At 45.3% G+C, this 26,554-nt stretch overlaps 1 protein-coding gene across 12 annotated transcripts in view; it reads left to right on the top strand.

The window, feature by feature from the left end:
• HIPK2 (homeodomain interacting protein kinase 2) overlaps positions 1-26,554 on the top strand; it is a 206,678-nt gene that overhangs the window by 79,766 nt on the left and 100,358 nt on the right. The window lies entirely within an intron of this gene.

The following is a 26,554-nucleotide window of genomic DNA, read 5'->3' as shown; positions in this document are numbered from 1 at the left end:
CTGCCCCTTCTTCCCACATCCACTTCCCATTGCCATTGACATCACAAGAGTCAAGAAACTTAGACTGGACTGTTGAAAAGACCTCGAAGGCAGTGTGTGTGGTGTGTGTGTGTATTTAGTGGCCGTGGGTGGGCTCACAGATGGACTCACTGGTCCATGGTATTCTCTGTATCTGGACCCCCTCCTTGTCCTGGTTTGTGACTAGAGAAGTCCTCTGTTGTCACAGCCTTATGTCGATGTTGACCAAAAAATAAAAGTTCTTCAGCCAGAACATGAAGGTTGAACCGTTAGGGCCACATCTTTGCCATCCATTGACCTCTGGTGAAGGATTTCCAGTCCTTTCTGTAAATTAGAACTTCCATTGGCAAATAAAAGTGCACGAAGTGTGAACCCCCAGAATATAAATAGTTCTGGCAACAGGAGAGTCAGATGATGATGTTCTCACTTGTGAAAGTCAAATATTACCCCGAGCAGCAGGAGGGAGATTCTCAGGGTGATGGAACAGTTCTGTATCCTGATCGTGGTGGTGGTGGCACAAATCTATACATGAATTAAAGCTCATAAAACTATACATCAAAGCAAATGAAATTGAAATATGTATTTTTTTAAAATAGAAAAAAATACATACATCTGTAAAACCTCTAAGGAAATTGTTGATAATATTAAACCCTGGCCTGATTTTTCTTCCTGTTTTTGTTTTGTTGTGTTCTATTTGGGTGAAAGGGATATCTTTGTTTATCCTGTTAACAGGATGGCCAGTAGGGTGACAGTCATTTCTGGAAATGGCTGGACAGGGAAACTTAAGAAAACAGCCCTGGGGAATAAACAGCTGCTGCTGATGGAAGCATTGTTATCATGCAGTTTATTTTATGTGCTGTTCGTGTATAAATCATGTACTTGACCTCTAAAGGTTAAGGACAGTGACCGCTAGAAACAGAGGTGGTGAACTGTTACTTCTGAAATGCCAAGACTTTTGAAGTACAGACAGAAAATGAAGCGGTAGTAGAACTTGTTCATCGGCCTTACCATGCGTAGGGGGTCTTTCCCTCAATTCTTACATCCTGCTGGCCATGGCCTGCACACCCCAGTGACAACCTACTTTCCCTAAAATAGTTTTCTCTAGACCAGGTTTTCCCTGTGACGAGCCTCCCACACGAGGGAATTTTCATAATTACAGAGAAGTAGCTGGTTTTGCAGGAAAGGCCCCTTGGCCCCCCTTGGTGGGAGGGCGCTTGTTTGCCATCTTGGATGTAATGCATTATCCTGTTTGTGTGCTGAGTGATGGGCCCCCAAGAGGGGCCCCTACCCCCAGGAATGGTCCTGGGTGTGATTGGGTCAGGTTCCCCACTCCCCCGGGAACGAGGCTGTGGCCCAAGGCCACGTGCTGGGCACGGAGCCAGGTCCCTTACTTTCCTTCCCCAGTGACAAGAGCTTTTCACTTGTCTTGGTGGAAGAAACAAAAGAGGTCAGTAGCGTGTAAATGTTGTTTCATGGTGACCTCTCTGCAACTCAGAGCAGCCAGTTGGAGACGCCGGTTTTCTCTGACACTCGCAGCAGCGAGAGGTCCGTTTGTTCACAGATCTGCGCTCACAGCCACGCCGCCCTGGTGTTTGGTCTCAGGCCCCTCCACGCCATCCCGTCAGGCCACACACACTGCTGGGTGTTAGTTCTAAGGAGCCCTGAGATCATCTTCCCTTGCTGTTAAACTTCCCCTTTTCTTTCTCAGAGGACATTGCCCACAGCTCATTTCTTAACTCTGCTCTTTTCTCAGTTCCGTGGTCTCGCTCCCATACCCAGATTCCCAGCCTGGAGTTCAGAGTCCTGCGTGGTCTGCTCTGGCCTGCCCTTCCCGCCACGCTTTCCCGTGTGGACCCAGCACCCTCGCCTCACTGGCTCCCAGCTGTCCTCTGTTCCTCACACGTGGGCCCACGTTTGCTCTGTGGGCACTTCTCCCTCAGCTCTGGGTGCCTCCCCTGCCCTCCGCTCCACCCAGGACCCCAAGTCCAGCTCACCCCCACTCTCTTGGTGACACTCCCGTGTCCCATTTGTCACTGCTGTAAAGAGATGTCTCCCTTCTCTAAATTTGGCATCTAGTATAATATAATCTATCTTGTTAGTTAACCAAGCATCCAGTTCATCTCCAGATTATACACTTCTTAGGGCCAGGGTCTGGTTCTTAGACCCTGTGAAAGAACCAGTGCTAATTTTATTAACCAATTTTACAGTGAGGTTAAAATGACTTGCCATAGGTGTTAATAATGGGGTGATATCCGGGGGGAAATATACCTGGTGTAAACTATGGATGATAGTTAATAGCACTATTTTAATCATCTTTCATCAATTGTAACAAATGTGACTACTGTTAAAAATATTAATATAATTCTTAAAAAGTGCCATCGTCAATTGTAACAAGTGTTCCGCACCAGTGCAAGGTGTTGGTGCTGGTCTGGAGTGTGGCAATCCTGTATTTTATGCATGGTGGTTCTGTAAGCCCATAACTTCTCTAATTAAAGTTAGTCAAGGAAAAATGATTTGCCACGTACGGCTTAGCCTGTAAGTGAGGGGGAGACACAGCCCTGGCTCTCAGCCTCCCGCCAACAAGCCTCTTAACCTTTCTGACTTGCCATTTCCACCGCTCGCCAGGCCCGAGGGGGCCTCATGAACCCTGAGTGTCTGCGGAAGTATGGAGCATTGCTTATGGCTCCACAGAGCCCCTTCGTGCCTTGCGCGCGGTGGAGACCGTAAAAATATGGTTATTACTGAGCACATTCTGTCGCCTTCCTCTTTCTTCTCTATTCCTGGCTTTCCTTTTTTCTTCTCCTACTTCTACCTGCTCGTGTTCCCCAAGTTCTCACAAGCCCCTCCAGGTGGGCACATCGGCAGTAGATGGGACGTATCCAGACCTGGCCAGACGCACCCTGGGCGCGCCTCGGTCACAGAATGAGCCCATTGATTGTTTCACTGTCACGCGTCGGGCTGCGCCTGCGTGATACGTGTTTGTGTGGGACTCTCGCTGTGGTGCCGTGCAGATCTCAGTTAGGTGTCTGCTGGCACTGACAAACATTAAGATTGAAGATAGATTCTTTTTTTTCTCAGAAATGTGCTTTTTCAAATTTTTTCCAACTTTTTATGTTTACATTGCCTATCATGGTTTGTATAGAAAGACCTTTATTGTAAAACCTATGTGTTGCCTTTTAAGCTTTATTTAGTCGGTGATATTGGACACCTGCTTTGCACAGCTCTGCAGAGGCTGAGGGGACTTGAAGGAGAGAAAGCACCATCCCTCCCTTTGGGGAATGTGCTGCAACTTCTTTGGAAAGACAGCATCTCTTATGGACACACCCCATTTGGATGAAACTCTCAGAAATGTGAAAGCACCGAAGAAATTAGCAGAAGTGCTGAGCAGGCTGCACCGTCGCTTGTGGAACAGAGAGGGGATTGTGTAGAGAAAGTCTCACGTGAGAAGCCGGAGAAGAAGATCCCTTATAGGCTGATACGGGTGGGAGGCTCAACTGTACAAATGCAGATTTCAGGGAATCAAGTGCACACATACACACAGAAAGGCACCATTTCAAGAGTTGGGTGCAGAGCTCCGTCTTGAAACTAGCGTACCGGTGTGCATCTGCCCAAGCCTTTGGTCTTGGTAACGCCTCACGTTTTCTGAGTGTCTCCAGGAACCGAGCTTGATGTGACCCACCGCCCCAAGGGTCACTGCCCTGACCCCAGCCTCACCGGGTTGGTGAGCAAGCCCTGACTTGTGCCCCCACGCTCCCCTCACTCCGGGCTGATTGCTGCCCCGTAACAGAAAGCAGGGCCCGGATGCACAGGCAGTGGAATCCCGGAGCCACCACCAGTGCAGACAGGACAGTGGCTCTCTCCTCTGGAAAGCCGCGACCTCTCAGTCTCGTGAGCGGCTTTGGATTTAAACACTCCCGTCTTTCCTTCTCCCCTCCCCCACTCTCACATTCTGTCCTCTCGAGAATGTCGCTTCGCGATTATTTGTTTTCCTGTCACGTTGGGGATTGCGTGCTGGTTTTGCACAGACATTGTGTGGATTTGCATTATTCCTCAGTTGTGTTTGTTCCTGCCATCCCTGTCCTGGTGATTTTAAGATGATATCTTTGCCTCCGCCAACCAGAACAGCCTCTGCACAGGCTCTGAAATTAGGGCATCTGTGTCAGAGACAAAGCCATGTGGATGGGGGTCCACAGTAGACAAACTGGCTCCAGGACGTGCCAACCCAGGGCCCCTGTGCATTCTCTTGGCGTGCACTGAGAACCCCCAGTGTGCACAGACTGGTGCCTAAGGCTCTGATGGGTTCAGGGATGGAGTACCCGGCTCCAGGGGCATACCTCCTAAAATTTAAGTAAGATGCAGGCATAAGGCTGTGATGCCAGGGAGAATGTTATCATTTCCTGAGACCACAAAAGTTTCGGCGCTGCGAGCATCTACAGCCTGCCTGGGCTCTGTGCCTGGTGCCGTCTGCCCCCGCTGCCGGCCCTGCCCACCGTGCCTTCTCGTGGCAGGAATGGGAGTACCCAACGTGCTGGGTGGCAAAACTGCCTCTAGACAAAATTGAACTCCTTGTGGTGGTGGAGGCTGTGGAAAGAAAGCACGCACACCCCCCACCTGAGCGTGGGCGTGTTCTCCAGGTAAGGAGGTGGAAGCAGGAAGGGAACTTGTACGTATGCATGGCGGCCCTCTTCCACCTAGCAAGCAGCAAGCAAGACTCTCGCCACACTTAAATACCTCCAATTTTGCCTGCACGGCATGGGGGCTGCTGGATTTGTTTTGCCACAGAAATTGAACATTTCTAAGGAAACATGATAACATTGTCTTGCATAGCAGGTGGGAAGGGAATTCGTATGCGGGAGATACCCTCCCTGCAGCCCTGGAAGGAGATACTGCCTGTGTGGGCGGGCCGGTGGAGGAGCCTGGCTCTTTACTGTCTCAGGGTCCTTGCTGCCCCAGCCACCGCCTTAACAGAGCGGACCACCCCCACTGATAGAGCAGGCCTTTCTGACGGGGTGGCGGGCGTGGGGCTTATTGTGCCACGTGGGTGCACGTTCTCTGTTTTTACTTATACCGACCTTCAAGGTCTTGCTCGGCGTTAGTTTCTCTAGCCATCTTCCTTTGGCCAGTCCTCTCCACAGCTCTCCCTTCTCACTATAAATTCTTGTTGCATTTGAACTCCGTATGACGGTACACTCCTTGCATCTGATGGAACCTGGTGACTAATACTTGTTTTATAATTATGCGCTGGGCGTTAGGCCTGGGCAACCAGCTAGACTGTGAATGACCCGTGTGTGTGTTTTGGTGATGAATATATTCTCCATACCTGATAGGGGTTTTGAGGATTAGAGACTTCACAAGGCCTATTAAAGGAAAGCTATTATATAAATCCCCTAAGCCCTTTGTGAGCTGCAAAGGTCAGCATTAGTGAAAATCATTTCAGGATTTTTTCTTGCCCTCATAAATTAGATATGTGTAAGAGAACTTTTTCAGGCCGAAAAGTTGGAATGGGATGAGATTTTACTGGGAAATGTGGTTTGGGCCCCTCCTGGTGTATTTGTCCTAGAATTGTAAGAAATGCCAGCTAGCATGTGAGGAGCTTGGAGAGCTGTATTGGTGTGCTAGCTATGGGAGTTGATTAAAAATCCCTACGAAAGCGCGTTTTTGAAGATGATTTCTACTTTTCTGGTCCTAGGCTGAAACACTAAGGTAAGCGCTTTGTTGTTTTTTTTTCTTACCTAGGGGAGAAAAAGAACAGCTTTATCCTAGCTCTCTTCAAGGTACCTGGGCACAACCAGTTTTTTAAAGTGAAGGTCAGTGTTGCTCTGATAACCGTGGTATTTATTTGAAGAACTGGTGGAGTGTGGACAGTGAGCTAGGAACTTCCCAGAGCTGGAACAGCTGCTTCTGTGGCGGGGTGTTTGTCTGGGGGGAGGGTGGGGCGGTTTTGTTTATGTTGCTTGAATGTTCCTAAAGTACAGGGGATGGTTGAGCTTGGAGCTGCAGGCCTGAAATAAAAGTCCAGTTCCGCAGCTGGCGGTCCCTGTGTCCTTGGACAAGTTCCTTAACCTTGCTGCGCCCCAGCCTTCTTGAACTCTGCACCAGGAATGGTAGCTCCGTCTGGTGAAAGTGTGGAGATTAAAGGAAATCCTCACATACCGTGCCTGTCCCCTGCAAATGCACAGCCATTAAGATCTCAGGAGAGGAATATGCTGTGGCAATCCGTCACCTGTAGAAGGTCACGCCATTCAGTGACCTTCACCTTTCCCCCCGCCCTAACGTTTTTGCCCTTTTCTGTATCCCACCACTTTCTTTGTGCTGCCATTTAGAAGAAAGAAGTTTGTATATTACCACACGTATAATTCTTGCCCTTTTTTTTTCTTTCTATCAACAAAAACCAACCAGAGTTCAACAAGCACCACATTATCCGTGGCTTCCCGGGGCCTTCCGTTTGCCTTGGTGTCTTGGCCTGGTCCCCCAGGTCTTAGCCATCCAGAAGAATCTGCAGGTCCCCAAACCTCATCTGTTATTGCTTTTCTTTCCCCCTTCATTCAGGAAACATTTATTGAACACCGAATATAAATTAGGCAGTATGGATCAGAAGTGGGCCCTTCCTGCAAGGAGAATTCAGTAAGGAAAAGTAGATGGAAATCACCGTGGTCAAAGCCAGGCTGTGCGGAGAGGGATCAGATTTCATTAACTCTGGTTTTTTGTAGCCATTTTATTTCCCAGGCATGTGTCCCTTACGATTTGGGGTACCTTGTCTTTTGCAGGGTATTTTTGTGACTATTTGTAAATTTCTCCTTCCCTAATTTTTCCCGAGTACATGCTCTTTCTTCTCCTGGAAGTTTGTTGTTTTTAAGGTACTGTTTGTCATATAAATCATTCCATATAACATCTTGAATTTATTCTGGTTCTTTCATTTCCTTTGGTTTCTTGAAAAACTTTTTAATGTCCCCAAGCTCAAACAAATCCATGTCTCTATAATGAGTCAGAGATGTTTTTTCCCGTGTAATTTTGATGTCAGATCATTGGATTGGCATTATCAGCTCCACTTCATATTTGTGATGGCCCAGGAGACGATGTGGTAAAATCCCTAGGCTTTTTGGGAAGCGAGCGTAGCTCAGTGGTTGAGCGCCTGCTTCCCACATACAAGGTCCTGGGTTCAATCCCCAGTGCCTCCTAAAAAAAAAATCCCTTGGCCGCCCTGCTAGTCAGTGACAGAAAGTGGCTCCAGACCCATCAGTGGTGGTGCTGTTCTACTGCGATGGGCCTCACCTTCTGTTCTGAAACTGCCCGCTGTGGTGGTCGCTTTGATCATGAGGATTGGTCTTCCCTGAGAACCTGGCTGCAAGCAGCCTCCTCCTCTAATGATGGAACACATACGGCTGCTGGCAGTGGGAGACAGTGTGAATATTAATATACTGTATCTCAGTTTTATTACTTTTTCAGTAGGTTCTCATGGAGATGGTGTTTGTGAGGACAGTCCGTGCATTGATGGACAGTCAGGTGCTTTGTTTCCTTGACAAAATGGCGGCCTTCACAACCAGAGACAAGGGCATGTTTAGAAGCAGCTTAGCTAGAAGAAATACTAGTAAGGATTAGCAGGCCATATAAAATGGACTAAACCTGCAAATTTTTCTATTTTAGCTGTCATCAGAGGCAGATAAATACTACTGTTTCAGCAGCTTTGCAGGATAGTTCTCATGTGACAGCTCCTTTTTTATTTTAATGGCCGGTGACTGTTAGGCAGTGGCAGCTACCTACCTGCCCTGCTTCCTAAGTGATTCCTGGCCACTCCTGTCCTTGGCTTGTAGGCCAAGAAGCTTCCTCCTACCACACCCTCACACTGTGCCTTCCAGCTCTTTTCCTCTGCCTTCCCCTGTTCTTCTGACATCTTCCCACCAAACCAAAGCAGGCACTGCTTCACCCATCTATCACGTTTCAGTTTCTGTCTCTATTTTTGTGTGACTCTTGATACCACCAGGCATATTGGGATGGGATGGCCACCAGGGAATGGTAGACTTGTCCAGATATCATGTGGTGAGGGATCCTTGAGACCCAAGTAGACCAGAATGGAACTCCCAGGTGGTTCTGGAGACTACAGTGGTTCTGGAATTGGGGCAGGAATTTGCCCGCGTGGTAGGACCGTCCGCCATTGGTCCTGCCTGGGAGAGGACACCCTAGTGAACTCTGAGGCATGTGTGGTCAGGATATGTCGTGATCGGTCCAGGTCATCTTGGTGGTGGTGAGGTGTGTTTGTCAGTGGGCTCAGTCACGTAACTTCATACTCTTTTACAAGTCTGGTGTCCTGTGAACGAGTGAGCACATGTGTATCTCTGGGGGAGTGAAACTGACTGACTGTGTGAGAATTGTAGAGGATGGATTTGCCTTAATATATCTATTTCATGAGTCAGGAACTTCAAATGCATTTTTGCTAATAATTCAAAATTAAATAGTTTATTTCGGCCAGGTCAAATGAGAAACCCGAGGGACCTAAAATACTGAGTGGGACAGACCATTCAGACTTAACCATTCTTGAATATTTATTAAATGGGGGGGGAGGAGGCATGTATGTCCCTGCTTTTTCAATTCCAGATTTTTTCTCAGCTTAGAATGAATCACTTTAAGGACAGACAGCCCACTTCATGCACATAAAAGCTGCTTGGCTTTAGCATAGAATTAGTACTCAATTCGTTCACTCAATTTGCAGCAAATATTTGAGTGCCTATTGCATGCTGGATTCTGTACTCCATTACTCTTATGAGTGCATGTGTTTTTACAAAGGTTTCCAAGTTACACCAAATTGGTGAATAAGATTCCATGTGTATAAATTTTCCAATTGAGCCTTATCTATTTAAGCACCGTATTTAAAATGTTTTAATTATTCTCTATAGAAATCTAGCAAGAAGATACCATAGCACCCCCTGCCTCCTGATAGAAGACAAAAGGGCAGTGATACTGATGTTGCCTAAGGGTCAGGGGCCTACATTTAATTCTCATGACAACCATTATTGTCCCCATATAGCAGATGAGGAAATTGAGGCTCCAAACACAAACTCCCAAGTGGAACAAGGCTAGTAAGCAGTGCTGCTGGGATTTGAACCAGCTATATCTGACTCCAAAATACAATTCTTTTTACCAAACTGTGCTCTCCCTCCAATTTAATCTTTTCTTAATCCCTCAGGATTATCATTATTGATGTTATGAAATGTGCTCGAATATAGAGATGCATTTATGTATTCTATTTAGACAATTAATACTCTTCGCTCCAAATGTTAAAGGCTCCTGATATCCATGTTCATTGAGTTCTTAAAATAATAACCAGAGCTGTGATTTATTAAGTGCCTATCATGTGCCAGGAACTTTACATAGATTCTCTCTGATCTTCACAAGTCTTGTAGGTTGATATTATCCCTGTTTTATAGACAAGGAAACAAACTCAGAGAGGCTAAGTGATAGATGTCGGCCTTCCTGACTCCAGAGCTTTTACTTTTCTCATGGTGGTAGTTCTCTGCTGCTCTCAGGGCTCCACCGTCTATCCTCACTGCTGTTTCACCATGCCAGCCCCTTCTTCATGCCCGCCACCCTTGTTCTGATTTAGTGTTCTCATCTGCTCCTGACAGCAGAATCAAGTAACCAAATTCATTTGAGGTAGTGGAAAAAATATTGGTGTAGGAACCAAAGGATGAGGATTGTAGCTCCAGGCTGGACTTGTGACCTTGAGCGAGTCATTAACTCCTGGGATTTCAGAACTGTAAGCCCCTGGCCCAGCTTCTCAGCTTGGGGCTGAGCACTTATTGCAAATGGACGAGAATCTATATATGCCCTATCCACTTAATTAGACTAAATTATGTTTGCTGCATAGGCAACTTTTTTTCTCTCTCATGCCCGTAGGTACTATTGTGATTGATTTATTGGAAAACATTGCCCAGCTACATTTTACCTTTTCTCAGTTGGAAGATAGTAAGAAAATTAAAGTACATTGAGGGGGGAAGCAGATGTAGCTCAAGCCATTGGGCTTCCATCTGCATAAGGGAGGACCCAGATTCAATCCGCATGGCCTACTGGTAAAGGCATGCCAGGCCCTCTCAGGGAGCCAGGCCCACGTGGTGAGTGTTGCAGCAAGATGATGACGCAACAAAAAGAAAGATGCAGAGAGAGTCAAGGCGAGAGTCAAGGCGAGACTCAACAGAAACCAAGAACTGAGGTGGCACAAGCTACAGGGAACCTCTCTCCCACATCGGAGGTCCCAGGGATCAATTCACGGTGAAGTCTAGAGGAGAAAACAAGAAGACAAAAAGAAACAGACACAGAAGATCACACAGCGAATGGACACAGCAAAAACAGCAGGGTGGGGGGAAGGGAGAAAATAAAGAACATTAACACCAATCCTTCTTTAAAAAAAAGTGCATTGACTATCATATTCCTCTAACCTCCATTTTACAGATGAGGGTGCGAGTTCCACTTAATGCCAAGAAGCCACAATCTCCCTCAAGTCTACACCGCAGGGTGATCCCCTATCTTGCCCACTCAATAGGATTGGCGTTCACATCCAGGCTGGGGATACACCATGCAGGTGTGAAGAGCTGGCTCCACGGCTATATGCCCAGGCAAAGCAGTGTTGGCTGTTAAAAAGCCGGCTCTTGGAGAAGGCCGAACGGACTTTTTATGGCAAACAGGCATGAGTTTAGAGTGTGGACTTTGTGGCATCTATTTTTAGTGCTCGAAGGCCTTTTTGAGTTTACCTCCAGGTTCTGGCTTATGCTCTAGGTAGTTGATGGTGCCAAATAGATGAGCTCTAAATGTTATAGCATTTTTGTATTTCTTTTAAAAAGAGAAGTACTGAATCAGATACTTCATAATTAGAAATTGCGCCAGATGGATTATTTCTTTAAGCAATTGACCTCTTTAAAAATTTTTAAACTACCTGCATAGAGATGTATATGTTATATTAAAAACTTTTAAACTATCTGCATAGAGGTGTATATGTTGTATTAAAACTTTTTCTTACATTTTTAAAAATATGAAAATGTTTAAATCTTCTGTTATCATAAAACCTGGTGATGGTAGATTTAATACTTCCCCTGAAAGGTGAAATAAGTAGACTAAGTAGTATATTTCTCTTCCATCCAGCATATCTGGATTTGTTTTACAGGATGTGATTCTTAATTCATTATTTCTTTTTAATGCGTAAGTATCATTTTGTGCTTGACAAAGCAGCACCGCATATACCATTCCATTTATTCACCACAACAGCTCCATTTCATCCCCTCTTACAGATGTGGGAATTGAGAATCCCAATTGCCCAAGGACTCAGTGCCAGGAAGGATTCAAGCTAGGCAGTCCCCAAACCCCTCCAGCTCTCCTGACACCAAGGTTTCTGCCTTCTTCCCTTGCACCACTTATTTCTTCTGCTCTCAGGCAGCCTGCCACGCCACACCACACTCATCCGGCATGCTTTGTGAGGGTTCATGAGGCTAAGGGTAGAGCTTTTATTTTGGTCCGCATAGTTTGTCATACATAAATTGTGCTCCGTACAGTGGTGCCAAGTCAGAGTTTAAGTGATTCCAAGCAACGTATTACTATTAGGTAGGGAGAATCTCACAAGAGCAAACCTTAATTACAGTGGGTTTCTAGTATTGTTTCCTATTATGTAAAAAGAGCGTTAGTTCATCAGAGAATAAAACATTGAGTTTTAGCAATAATAGGAAAGAGCTCATCAGAATCCTGAATTACCAGCAACCGCCATGTTATTTGACGCTCAGTTTTATCAGCAGCGGTGCCGGATGTTTGCACAATGGAAACTGTAGAACTGTAGGGACATGTAAACCAGGCTCTGCAGCTAACCATGTATATAGCCAGTGCCAGACTAGTGATAACAAGGGGGGAGTTTTCCTTTTGTCTAAAGAGAGAGGTTTCCCACAGAATCTCAGCATTCTGGCGCCAGAAGCTATCTTGGCATTTATCTAATGCCTCCTCCTTTATTACAGATTGCATTAGACAATTTATGTTGAATGCACACTAGGCTTTCCGCCCTTGGCTGGGTGCTCAGGATGAGCAGTTTGAAGACCTACGAGTTGGAGACGGCCCGGGTTCACACACCTGGTAGGTGGGCAGAACCGTCGTTTGCTGAGGGCCTGCTGTGTGTCTGCTCTCTCCTTGGCCGCACCCTGTCCAGTGAGCAGTTCCGCAGCCTGGCTCCCCCATTTCGTCCAGTGCGCGTGCCTCTGAACATAGGCAGACGCTCTCCAGCAGGTGGGCCTTGTGGGGACGTCATCATTAGGAACTTCCACTTGGGAAAAGTAGGTGGAGAAGAGGATGTCGCCAGTATTCCTTTAAACTGATTTGAGCCTGCAGTAAGCATTGTGAGGTGGTCTTGAGGCCATCCCGGGCACAGCTCATTTCACCAGCACTTTCCCTGCCATCACTTGAAATCTGCTGTCGCTGCTGCTCCCTGTTCCCGTGTGTGCCGTGTGGTCAGTCCTCACCCAGGCCTGCCTCGGACGCTGCCTCCAGGGCTCTGACCTGGGTCCTTGTGGTGTCCCTGATGGCTATTTACTCATTTCTCCTGACTCTTTCCTCCTTATTCTCTTCTTCTAATTTCAGAACTAGAAAGAAATCTCTAGACCCTCCTGACTTTCTCTAGCAACGTTCAAGCCTTTACTTGGGAGAGGTTCTGAGCCAAATAAGGTCAAACACGACCCTCAGACCAGTGGGAAGCTAGTGTCAGGCAGGGACGGGGAGATTTATATGGTGGAGGTATCTAGTCTGGACGCATTAGGTGAGAACCGTTTCTGAATACCTCCCCATTGCAGGCCAAGTCCTAGGCACCATCTGCAAACTCAAGATAGTGAAGACAGAGTGTACCTTCAGGGAACTTGCAGTTTAGCTAAGATGTACAGACAATGTTGTGTGAAAATAATTCTGTGCTATTTCACAAGTACTTCTTTTTATTCCAAACTGTACAGCAAGTCACTTTTTTCTTGTGCAAGAGTATGTGGCACAGAGGACTGGAAGTGGCAGCCTGGCACTGGCTAAACAGTGCTCCTGCAAACTTTAAGGTTCTGTTTTGTGCATGAACGTCACGATAGTGAATGAAGTCAGTGGCCCCATCAACAACAGAACATGACCCCTTTTCTCTCACCACACGTGCTCCCACCTTACAAGTTTTCCCAGTGGCAGAGCAGAAGTCCAGGCCCCTGGTTCTCAGAGAGTAGACTGCAGGGTCCTGCTGTCATATCGAAGACCCAGCCCCGTGAGGCGCTCCAGTGGGCACCGCGATGAGCTGTACAAGGTTAATCTTTAGCTGTTGTTCTCACCTGCCAGCTGGCACCTGGGAATGTTTTCATTCTGAAAGTTTCTCTTCATTTATCTTGTTAATATTTGATTTCCAGTGATAACCATAAGGTTATGAACTCTTAATAAAACTGGAAATAAAATTGTGATATATTTTATATATATATGTAAGCTCCTGAAAAAACCCTAGAGTCTTAGGAATTGATGATGCCTTTGATTGACTTTTTTTTTTCCAGGTTCTGTAATGGGAATTTTAAATATACCCGTAGGCAGAATTTTCCCTTGTGATGAACATTAGTATTTTTAAGTTTTCTGTCTGGATGTTGGTTGGGTGGGAGGTGGGAAAAAGAAAAGTGATTTTATATGGGAACTCATCTCATATTAAAAATAGTCAATGGAGAAATATGATTGATGTAAAAATATTATCTGACGTTACATTATTCAGGGAAGCATTTGATGCTAAAATTGTAGACTGTAGTTGAAAATAAATAGGAGCAGCCTCTCCAGTTACCCATGGGTAGCATGATAACCCCTCCAACACAGCCCTGGGAGAGAACCAGGCAGCCGCCTTCAGCTCAGAGCTTCCGACCCTTGACGCCTGACCCACACTCTAGAGACTGAGCAGCCAGTTCTTCCAGTCCCCCGCTGCCCTCAGCCACTTCTGCTGTTTCAAGGTCAAGTTATCACTTATTTACTTGGGCATCCCTCCCAGTAGTGGTCACCGTAAAGAGAGGAGCTGGAAAGGATAAAAGTAGAAAAGCACAAGGAGGCTGCAGAACCCAGGGGATCCCAAAAGGGAGCAGCTCATGAAGGCATTTGTCATCCACCCACTCCCCACTTACCTGTTCAGGAAGGAGCAGGGTGGGCACTCTAGGTCTGTCCAGGCCTTGGGGCACAGTAAGGGGGCATTGGGGGATGGGGTGCAATGCTGAGGGCGTGAAGGCGGCTCCTTGACTGCAGGGTTTTTCAGTTTTTAAAAGAAGATGAAAAGTAGACCAGTAAGTAGAAGGGGTGGCAGTGTCAAATGAAGAATTTCATTTGTTTTTTCACAAAATTGAAACTTGACCTGATTTGAAAGAAAAGGGAAAAGAGCCGTTGAGGAGAAAGACATTACAGTGGCTGGAGGACTGTTGTGTCATTTCAGGCATTTCAAGAGGTACTTTTGTATCTTTCTTCGCACTCAAGACCAAGGATATACTCAGGCATGTACTCATGATACATGCAAGTACAAAAATATATACTTGACCGATGATGAAGTAAGACAATATGGGGAAATAATTTGAAAAGTTAAAAAGTATAGATCTAAAAATGACTCCTCACACTTTCTCACATACAGTCCTTTTGATATGGGCATACAGTCACAGTGTTTTGAGAACTGAATTATTTTTTTTTTCTTTCCCCCATTTATTGGCCTCATGTAAACAGCCGAATGGACCAAAAAAAAAAATCCATTTGCAAATTATAAATCCAACCAAGAAACATACGCACCACAAGAAGTTCTCGTTTGGACATATCCAGAGCGGCCTTGACAAGGCTGCACTGGGCAGTGTGATGTGGCACATACTCAGTGCCTGGCTGGTGGCCTTGTGGACTGGCCTCTACACCCAGCAGGCCGTTGGTGTTTGCTGACCTTGGCAGCATCCTGCAGGGGACTGGGAGTAACAGGAGTCAGTGCTGCTTGAGAACAAGAGTGACCCTTCCCCTGGGTGTACTCAAACTCAAAGCTTTCCCAGAGCTTGGCGAAGAAAGAGCCCAGAATCTGGACTTCCCAGGGATTTTTTGTTCTCTGCTTTAAAATTCCATGTCTCCTCCTATCTGGATTTTCTCCCACCTGACCCATCCATCCATCAGCCCCAGCACTGCCTCAGAATATTATCAAGCACATATCTGAGCTGTTTTAATCAGAATTTTGCTTCACTTGAGGTAGCAGGGCCTGGTTAATAGACATGGCCCCCTACTGCTTAAGGTTACAAGTTCAGGAATCCAGGGAATTAGTATTTCCTCCCAGTTGCTTGGCACACTGATCCTGGTGGTAGGCTTCTGATACGGTGTGATGGACTAAGACAAAAATTTAGAGGATACTTTCCACCCATATTCTGTGCTAAAATTAAACCACAGTCCTTTATTGATGTTCAATCTGCTGTGTTCAGATTTCTTCTCTGATGTATTCTATATGTAACAATGCCTTGCATATATTAATAATCAATATTTTTATATTGTTCAATTAATTTTAAAAAGTGATGGGCATTTAGAATTTTGAAAAAATACATAAAACTCCATCCCCTTATCACTTATCTTTCATCTTAATCATTTCCTGCTTGATTAAACCCTAGATGAGTAGAATAATTCTTTTTTTTTTTTGCTTCCCCCATCTTCTGTGGTGTGGCCCTAACACTTTGGATAGTTTGGCTTCAAAAGTTCATTTCAGCCATGTATCCTTAGCTTCTTTACCCAGTGACAGAGAACAATAGCCTATTAAAGAATAGTTTCATAGGCAAGATGGCCTTATTTTGCCCTCCTAGTGGAGAGAAGGGAAAAAACTTTTTATCTTCACTTTATATATTCATTGATTTATTTTTAAATTTTAAACTTCTCACCTCCAACTAATTAGCATTATTAGCTGAGTTTTAAGAGCCAAAGTTTGATTATAATTATTTCCCTTGCAGTAGCTCCCACTCAAGCTTGTTCAATAGGGCTGTTTGTTTGGATCTTAAGAGAACATGTATATTTTACCATAGAACATTATTTGTAATAGAGTTTCACCAAAAACTTAATAACATTTCCAAGTAGACTCAACCATGGGTTTCTTTATGGCTGCTGTGGACACTCACCTAGTTGCCAACCCCTGCCCCACCCCCCTAGCCAGGGGAAGGGTACCCCAGTACAGTACCCGCCAAGCCTTAAACTTGCCCAACTTTGGCATGAAACCTAATGCAAGAATATTACCAACTTAGGTTTCGAAATGATGCTATGTCAGTGATGTGACTTGTGAAAATTTAACATGTTTAAAAATATATGTAACTACCTCCCTCCCCCAAATTCTGAGCTCATCAAGTATTTTATAACTGTTCCCTAAAGCCTCTGCAGACCTTCAAAGCCACAAGAGAAAAAACATCTCTGCTGTGTTTTTTCCCGTTCAGGATGATGGCTCAGACACTCAGTTATTTTACTCTGCCCAGGTGCTAACAGGTGCCATGAGGAGGGCATGGATGTCCTTGTCAGGATATGATGGGGGGAGGTAGTCACCAAGACGCCTTGCCTCCTGGCTTTCCCCAGGATTGGTTTGTATGACCAATAGAACGTGGCAGAAATAATGGCAGGTCACCTCCGAGATGGGGTTATAAAAGACATCGTGGGGGAGCAAGTATAGCTCTGTGGTTGAGCACCTGCTTCCACATACAAGGTCCCAGGTTCATTCCCTGGTACCTCCTTTAAAAAAGAAAAAAAGCATCGTGGCTTCTGTCCTGGTCTCTCGCTCCCCTTCACTCTTGGATCACTTGCCCTGGGAAGCCAGCTGCTGTGTCCTGCACAGCCCTGTGGAGAGGGCCACATGGGAGAACTGACAGCCATGTGCGTGAGCACTGAAGCAGGGCCCCTGGCCCCACTCAGCCTTCAGAGGCCACAGGCCTGGCCAGCATCTTCACTGCAGCCTCGTGCGAAACCTGAACCAGCACCACCCAGCCCGGCCACAGTGGAATCCCTGACCCACAGAAAGTGTGCGATAATGACCATTTGTTGTTTTAAGCCACCCTGCAACAGATAGCTGACACGATGACTTGGAGCATTTTTATCTTGATGTGTGTAGCATATATTGGTATGTGAAACAGATGGGCATGATGTGGTCAAAGTCCAGACTCTGGTGTTTGAAATCCAGGCCCTTCAGAGTAAGGCGAAATATTTCACAAATAGCAAGGTTTTGCTCATTAATTTGTGAGTGACTTTTTAAAAATGAATGGTGTGTTAGTGGTGAAAATGCCTTATCTGTGATAATGAATACCCTTTCTCTATCATCAGATATTCTGGTTCCTGTTGCTGCAGAAACTGAACTGGGCTGAAAGCACTGAACCTCTCCTCCCCACTCCCAGTCTGTAGCCAGTGCTGTAACAGTTTTTAGGAAGGGGGCCCTCCACTCTCCTACAGACGAGGGGGCAGAGGGCAGATGGGTGAGGACAGCCCCTGAGTGGTCAAAGAGTCAGATTCTGCGGCTGAAGTGTCCCAGCACACTTCTGGCCCTTCCATCAAAAGAAAAAGGAACATATTTATCTTAGTACCGTTCTTTTGGAAGGCAGCTATTGACTCCAATTCAACGTTTACCAGTAGGCGCATGTGGATTGTCAATAAACATAGAGCTTTACTATGCACAAGAAGAGTGCTGGGGATTACAGAGATGAATAAAAAGATTGTTCCTATTCTCTGGGAATATTAAATCTCACAGAGGCCGGAGATGAACACAGTCATGACTGTCCTTCCCACCAAGGGACACCAAGGAGGGGGCAGGTGCACAGCTGAGAGTGATTAGCGAAGCTTCCCAAGTGAGGTGGCATCCAAGCTGGACCCCAAAGAAGGTAGAATTGACATCTCCTTCCTTAGTGCCCCAACGGAACCATTAATTCTTATACTTTATTGCCCTATGTGTTTACAAGCCTAGCTAAATTGAGGGGTGTTTTATTTAGTGTCCTTAGTGCTAAATGCAATGCTTAACTCACTGTAGGTCTTTAGTAAATGAGTAAATGAAGGAAGGAACAAGGGCACATGCTAGACAACGAGAACAGAGAGGCAGGTTGGGACTGAATTATAAGGGTTTGAAGGACCTAATACTGAGCTAAGGGGCAGCAACAGGTTTTTTGTCGAGGAATAGAAGCAATGTGACGTACTCTGCACCAAGGGAAGGGTGCAAGCCAAGGCGGCAGCCACACTGGCACCTTAACTGTGAGCCCTGGCATTGCCCAGGATCTGCACTGAAAGTGGCCTATGCTGTGTGCCAGTCACAGAGGTGGTGAAGTAAGGGAAGGAACCAGACCTTGAGGACTAACTGTGGTGCTTGGGCTAGAAGGGCTAGCGCCCACTCCGCCGGGCACTGGTGGTCTGGGGCAGTGCCAGCAGCAGGGAGGAGGCTGCCCTGGAAGCAGGCTTCCTGTGCCCCTGGACACGCGCCAGAGTGTCTCTCACTTCTCATGAAGCTCCCTGTCTGAGCTTGGACGAAGAATAGGGGGAGAGGCCAGCTTGGGGAGCGTCACGCTTCCGTTCGCAGGAGCAGTGGTGGTTGCAGTGGGCCCTGGGCTTGGTGAGTGGAGGGACCAGGTGCACCCCTTGAGTCTCCTTAGAGGGAGAACCTCTTCTCCTTGGAGTACGAGGGCTTCACGCAGGAGGATCTTTAAACCCACACACTGGCGGAAACCACAACATCCTTAATTTTCATTTAGAGCAAACAGGCTTCATTTGAATTGAAGAAAAAATGAAACTCTTTTCTCGTGTGGTGTTTAGCAACAGAGACAGATAATTTCCCATGGTCCCCTCCTGGTTATCCACTAAAGTGTGGTGCTGGGAAAGGTGGGCAGTGGGACCAGTGGTATAAAATGATGGGTAATCCAGGCATCTTTTGGCTTTGGAAGTGGATTCTGTGCTTCTGTTTAAATGCGGGATTGCCTGATGTTCTGAGAATTCACCACAAAATTTCTGAATCAACTAAACGGACAACTCAGGTGGACATTAGAAAGCAGGATTACCTCCTCCTGCCCCTACTCACCTGCATTCTGTCTTCCATTTGGGACAGCAGCATCCTTCCACTTTCAAAACAAGCAAAGGAGGAAAGGGATTAAATGCAAAAGACAGAGAAAACTAGTTTAAAGAAAGTTTTCAAGTGGATTGTGTGGTGGCAGTTAAAACATTGATCCATTGTAAACTTCTAGGCTCTATCAGAAAGCTGCATTTAATGGGCACGCCTATACATTTTATAAAGAAATGTGTGTTACTGGCTTCCCCCAAAAGGTAAGTCCACCAAAAATAGAGATTGAAGAATGGCATTGTCATGTGGTGACTCAGTGGGGCTCTGTAATATAGTGAGTCAATATCAGCCAAGTGGAAGGATGAATAGAGCATGATACTCTCTGCAGGAAATTCACAGGCAGGAAAACTGGGAATGGAAGGTGCCATGGAATGTAATGGAGCTGTGGTCTCCTAACCAGGGTCCTTGGCAGTGTGACAATCACCCTGTGGAAACCAACTTAAAACAGTACATAAAGCCCCAGGTGGGGTGTCCTTCAGAGCCTGTTTATCTAGGTTACCGTGTTCTGAAATGGGCGGCAACCAAGGGAAGGATCAAATAGGCTGTGCCCTCTCATGTCCTAGTTGGAAAATTCAGGAAGTTCATATAAACATACACATGCCCATAAACTTGAAAAAGATTCTGTCTTCTAAAGGCTCTTGGCTATTCTTAACATAAATTTAAAAAATGATTTGCCACAATTGAGGCATTTCCTCAAGCCGGTTTTGGGTACAATTCCTGATTATTCTGTTCCTGGGGGCATCCCAAACCAGGTCTAGTTTTCAAAACATCCCTTGCCCCACAAAAGCCCTCATAAAACAGCTTCCCCTCAAAACCCAAGGCAATTTGCAAAGGAGTTTGTCAGCAACATAAATTTAATATCAGGCACCGAAACCGAGCAGCCAACACTTCCTCCTGGCTTGCTGCTCCCACGAAGTGTACTCAGTGTGGGGAAGGGTGTAGCTTCCGCAGGCCCCAAGCCCCACTGGAGCTTTTGGGTGCCAGCTAAGCTCAGGGACCTAAGTCATGATTCAGGCTGGGGAATAACCCTGCAGTGGGGAGGAGGCTTTGGGGAGAGGGGAAGGGAAAGATCAACACAAGTAAGTATTGGGAGAGTGGGAACATTTGATGGAATTTGGGTCGCTGGATAATCTGAAATGCTAAATTTATGCTAAATTCTGTTTAATGATTCTTTTTGCCAGGGGATAGGAGGAGGGTCTTCCTCATGAATGTTGTACAGTTAGAAAAGTCTTCACCCTTGCTTCTCAACCTTCCCATACCCCAAAAATGCTATTCCGTTGCATAAATTTGCAGAAAGCTTTGTTCCCTAATGTTTCTGGCTTTGGGAACTAAGAAAGACTACGTGTGTGTCAAAATGATTCTTGATTAAGGCATCCTCGATGTTAAATATTTATTTTAAGCCAAATGTCATACTTGCGCGAGGTTAAAGAACAAACGTGTTTTCACATAGAATCTTTTACTAGTTGATGTTTGATTCTCTCTAGGCTTTTTTATCTGACTCTGCAGCAGCCAGCTAACAAACTGCATTCCTAAGATGAGCTGACAAGGATGCAGAAAAGAAGAAATAAACAAAAAGCCATGTTAATTTCAAGCTTCAGTAGGAATACAAAAAGAAATATTAACGTTTGCTGAATGACAAATAATGAAACGGCTAGGAATTTTTAATGCTTCTAGTAAGCTTTTATAAGCTCTCATGGAAATTTCTCCCCATCAGGTATAGCACATTAACAAGCAGTGCTGCATGAAGGTAGTTTGATAGGTTGTTTAATTTAAAGATTGGTATCTCTAAGCATATGGTGTTCCTAATAAAAATCCCACGGCCACATTTACACTTCCTTAATCTGTTCTGAATGGCCACATCTCCTTAGTGTAATCTTCATACTCACTTGTCCACTAAGCAAAAGTCACTTCTACCACCGAAAAGGATGGTCACAGGGTTGGCTTTCTTTTAGTTATCGTTATTTTAAATTTATATATACGTATAGTTCAGCCTTTAGCTCCCGTTTCTTCTTTCTTTTACTATCATGGTGTTTAAAAGTTTGTCTTGCACTTAAATGGTATTTCACACATTGAGAAATATTGAGGTTCTAAAATTTTTGGTATCTGTGTACCAGTTAGACTTAAGGCACTATTAATTTAAATTATATTTAGTTCAATAAAGGAAATGTTTTTTTAAGTACCCACTGTGTGAGATATCTTTTGGGCACTTCATGGGCCTCAGGATACTAACCCTGCCCTCCAGGCTCCTCTACTTCTGGGAGTAACTATGGAAGCCGGTGGTGTTTCCCTGGAGAGAAGAGGTACTCTGGCACATCAGAGAAAGGGGAAGCTTTTGCCAGCTTCCTCCTTCTGTTGAACTTGTCTTCTACCTGCCGGCTGCCCTTGCTAGATCCTGACGCTCATAAGCAGGAGCCTCATCACCCACTGTGTGCACCCAGCACTTACAATGCGCTTAGCACACAGTGCACAGCCAACAAATATGTTGAGCAGAACTGATTGGGAGAAAATGAGGGAGGTGTGGCCCGCAGGTGGGCCAGAAGAAAGTGTAGGACTTTGACAGTTGCTTCCTAAAGAGTGTGAGGATGCTCCAGCTAAGGAGACGAGCATGGAGTCTGGAGGTTGGAAAACCTGGAGGAGGGACCACTAAGGATTCAGAATGCTTGAGCCTTGGGATTCCTGTGCAGGGATCTGCAGACTGCGGTCCTCCCAGCCAACCCGGCCACAGCCAGGCACTTATGTTCTTTCACATATTGTCTGTGGCTGCTTTGATGTTACAGCTGTTGAGTAGTTGCCACAGAGACCAGGTGGTCCACAAAGCCTGAAGTATTTACTGTCGGTCCCTTTATAGAAAGTGTTTGCTTAACTCTGCTATGGAGTAATAGAACAAGGGTGAGTACAGAGTTACCTTTGGACCATAGTGTAAGCTGACAATTTATACTTAATTCTTCTTTGATCAAGAGACCAACCTGATTGCTCCATCCTGTGGACCCTGGGATGGTGATGTCCACTCCACCTCTATATCAAGAGGGGGTGTAGATTCCACATGGATGATGGATGCAATTCTCCTGCTTGCAGTTGTAGGCACTCTCAGTTCCCTGGTGTGGTTGACCATCCTCACCTCCCTGTTGGCTGACCTGGGTAAGTTCAACAAACCAGAGGGTAGGAGTTGCAATTCTCCTGAGGCTCAGGGCCCAACTGGCACATGGACAGTCCAGAGATTCAAGTCTCCTGAGCATACACCAACCCTAGCGCCAACTGCAGTTTCAGTAAAAGTGACAGAAAAGGCATGTGTAGAAAGGTCGCATCTGAGTCCAGTTCTGTCGCACTCAGGAACACAAATTCCAAAGTAGGGCCCACTAACACAGCACTGAATTCCAGAGCCATCTGCCATGACCATAGGAATAAAATACGGATTAGAGTGGACTTACTGATATTCTGCTATGAAACTATTGTAACTAGTAATGGAAGAAATTGTAGCACTGATGTGGAGAAAGTGGCCACGGTAGTTGCTGAGGGCAGGGAGAGGGAAGAAGAGATATGATGTGGGGGCATTTTTGGGATTTGGAGTCGTCCTAAATCATATTGCAGGGACAGATGCTGGACATTATATATCCTACCATAACCCACTGAATGTACTGGGGGGGAATGTAAACTACAATGTAAACTATTATCCATGTGGTGCAGCAGAGCTCCAAAACGTATTCACCAAATGCAATGAATGTGCCACAATGATGAAAGAGGTTGTTAATGTGGGAGGACTGGGGTGAGGGGGTGCGTGGAGTATATGGGAACCTCTTATATTTTTGAATGCAACATTTAAAAAATAAAGATATTATAGAGCAAAAAAATAATAATGACTACTGAGTTTAGTCAAATGCCTTTTTGTGATAAGTTAGAATAATGATACATTTTTAATCCTTTAATTTGCTAATATAAGTTATTTTGATGTACTTCTTGATATTAAAGCATACTTAATTACAACAACAAAAAAGAAACCGACCTGATTGGATGTGTGTTTTAGGAAAGTTCATATAGAAGTTACTCAGTGGGATGGAACTTTAGGTTGGGTACTTGGTGTAGGAACACTAGTTAAGAAGACATAGCAGTTAGCTCTTCAGGCATCATGGGAGAAAGGGCATAGTTTTATCTAAGAGTTAGCAAATATTGTTCCCTGAGTTAGAAAACCTTGGTCTTCTCCCAGTTCATGTCATTAGCTTGGGGACCCACCTCAAAGCTACCTTCCAGAAGCTTCAAGTAACCCCCACCCAGCTGGTCACCCCTTATTCTCTGTGGTCTTTGCATAAACATACTTAATTCACAGAGTGTTTTGTTCTTTTTTTTTTTTTTTTTAAGATTTATTTTATTTATTTAATTTCCCCCCCTCCCCTGGTTGTCTGTTCTTGGTGTCTGTTTGCTGCGTCTTGTTTCTTTGTCCGCTTCTGCTGTCGTCAGCGGCACGGGAAGCGTGGGCGGCGCCATTCCTGGGCAGGCTGCTCTTTCTTTTCACGCTGGGCGGCTCTCCTCACGGGCGCACTCCTTGCCCCACGCGGGGGACACCCTTGCGTGGCACGGCACTCCTTGCGCGCATCAGCACTGCGCATGGCCAGCTCCACACGGGTCAAGGAGGCCCGGGGTTTGAACCGCGGACCTCCCATATGGTAGACGGACGCCCTAACCACTGGGCCAAAGTCCGTTTCCCTGTTTTGTTCTTGACAACATCAATTTAGTAACTGTTCTCAGACCATTTCTTCTTTTCTCCACAATAAATTTCAGACCCCTTGAGGCCAGAGGTTGCACCTACATTCTTGTCTTTCCCCATTTCTCCACCATCTAGTGCTTTTTTGAGTCTCTGCTTGTATAAAGGAGCACTGAAAAGCATTTAAATAGGTCTAGAGTCACTGGCAGCTAAGTAAGTCAGGGCATGTAAATATGGTGAGCAAAACTGGATGCTAGACCCATAGCACCCGCTGCCTGAGCTCTCATTCCCCGTTCTTCCTATGCCCTCTCATACTGTTGTTTGTGTATAAATGGATTTCCTGTCCAACCCGCCCATTCCTGAGGGCAGAGACTATGTCTGTACCTCTTTGGGTTCTCAGTGGTTAGTGAAATATTTTGAAGATAGTTGGTCCTTTCTAAATGTTAGTTATAATACAGCCACTGAACAGGATGTTTTGTAGGAGAAAACATACCGTATCTTGTTTCATAAATTAGTCAGAATACATCAGGCTATTAACGGTAAGAGCAAGCATCTGTCGGTCTGATGCACCAACATCCATCAGATAAAGCAATTAAACCCACGTCAGTCATTTTGGTACAATAAAACTAAATTTAGACACAGCATAAATACAGTCAAGATGAGAACATTTATCCCAACATTAGTTTTAAGTCTGATGGAGGCAGATGGTAGAGCATCCAGACTTTAAGGGCAGTTCAGCTAAATGGCTGTTACAGAGGAGCACATTGGTGGGATGGAGTGTCAAGTCTGTAGTCACATCTGGCAGCTCTTTCTCATCTTGACCCTAAGCCCTGCTAGCAAGTGTGTGAAATGCAAAAGTTTTTGAAATAAAAATCAGGTTTTATTTAGTAATATTCATTAATGACCTAAATCAAGAGAGAATCTCCTCCTTAACGAAGTAATTAATTAGCTGTGGGAATTGGAGCTGAAAACAGAAGACTAATTGATTACTACGTTTACTGTGTTCAATTTTCTTCTCTAGTGGAAAGTAGCCAGCATTTGGTCCATGCCAGGTCTGATAGGCGGGCTAGAATGGAACCATTTTGACTGGAATCGGTGTTCAGTCCGCCCTAGGCAGCCCAACCGAGTCCCACTGTGTCCACAAATGGAAGGACCTCATGCACCCTCCCTCTGAAAGCTGCTCTTCCAGGCTCAGCTCACATTGCACTCCCTAGGTGGATCCCACTGTTTCTGCCCTTCTAGAGGTGCCCTTTCTTTACATCACAATTTAATACCGCCAATACCGTACAGTTGAGCATTTGCGTTTTCCTTCCACTCTGTGTGTGGGATGATGGAAAGGACTTAAAGTTTAAAAGAAACAACAACCTACCCTCACGGCATTGGTTGTGCAAAGTCTGACCTCACTGAGCTGGTGACAGGACTTCTTACCACAGCTCTGAGGATCAGATGAGAAAATGTCGGGGAGACTCCTTCTAACCTATAGCAACACACAAATCTTAGTGATTGACATCATCATGATTATTGTTGGCATTATTATATGTATTCGTAATCTTCTCTGCTACCATTTATATTTTAAAAGATCTCCAAACCAAAAGTAAACAAATTTGTTTTTATTTGTTTTTGTCTTGTCAGCAAGGTTTTGAGCACCCTTTATGAATAGACTTTATCCTGTGCCAGACAGTTTGCTGGAAAGAAAAACGTCAGACTTCCTCAGGTAGAAGGATAGGAAAGACCCACATGAAACAATTAGAAAACCTGAATGGTGACGGGTAAAGACCTGGGGACAGCCCAGCCTCTCCCACTCACTACCCCAGAGCCTGAAGAGAGCAGAGCCTCTGCAGCCCGGGGGAGCCCTCACGCAAATGCTGTGGGACAGCCCGCAGTCTCCAGGGGCTTCCCCAATGCTCAGCTTCCCCCATGCAGTCTTAGAAAAAGAAGCAGAAGATGTCGGGGCTGCTGCTCAGAGAGGAGGCTGGGGAATTTGGCAGTATGCTCAGAAGCACTGGTGGCTGACTTATTTTTCCCAGTTAGCCTAGTTTCCTCTGAGAGAGAAAGAAGAGAAAGCAAACCAACAGAATATGAATGAGAATCATGCCACAAAACTCGGGGTGTCAAACGCTTGCCACTACTCTCTCCGTTTGTTGCTAGCCAACATGCTCCTTTAGTCTGCTCCAAACTGATCATCTTTCTGTGTTCGGCGTTCTCAATTCAGTTTACTCTTTTGTCATCTCTTTCCTGGGCCCCAGAGCAGGTGGGGTACCTCTGTAAGTTTCAGATATAATTTAGTGACTACCCTCCCCCAACCGGTGCCTTTCCCCTACCCCATCCCCATAAAAAAATGTCCTAACCACTGCTTTTCTAGTCACTGCTGGTTCAACCACTGGGGCTTTCTGTTGTACTGAAATTTATTGCTATTAAAATATTTGTTATAATTATTGCAAGTGGTAAATTCTGCCTGATGAGTTTAGTTTCAACTTGATTTTTTTTTTTTTTTTTGTAAAGAGGATACTGAATAAATTACAAAAGAGTAAATCGTACCAGGACTGAGATTAGGAAATGTATAAGTTCTTTACAAGAATAATAGGAATTAATGTGGATGTGGGAACAGCCCACAGTGATTAAATAAATTGTGATTCTGGTTCAGTGAATTTAATCACCAAAATTAATAAAATGTTACTTTTAATAATTTTCTTGAAGTCTTCATGTTCTCAACTCGGGACTTGAACTGACTTTTTACAGTTAACAGTTAGTTGAAATACGTT

The sequence above is a fragment of the Dasypus novemcinctus genome, chromosome 5 (genome assembly GCF_030445035.2).
Source record: "Dasypus novemcinctus isolate mDasNov1 chromosome 5, mDasNov1.1.hap2, whole genome shotgun sequence".
NCBI lineage: Eukaryota > Metazoa > Chordata > Mammalia > Cingulata > Dasypodidae > Dasypus > Dasypus novemcinctus.
This window is presented reverse-complemented; position numbering and strand designations above follow the sequence as displayed.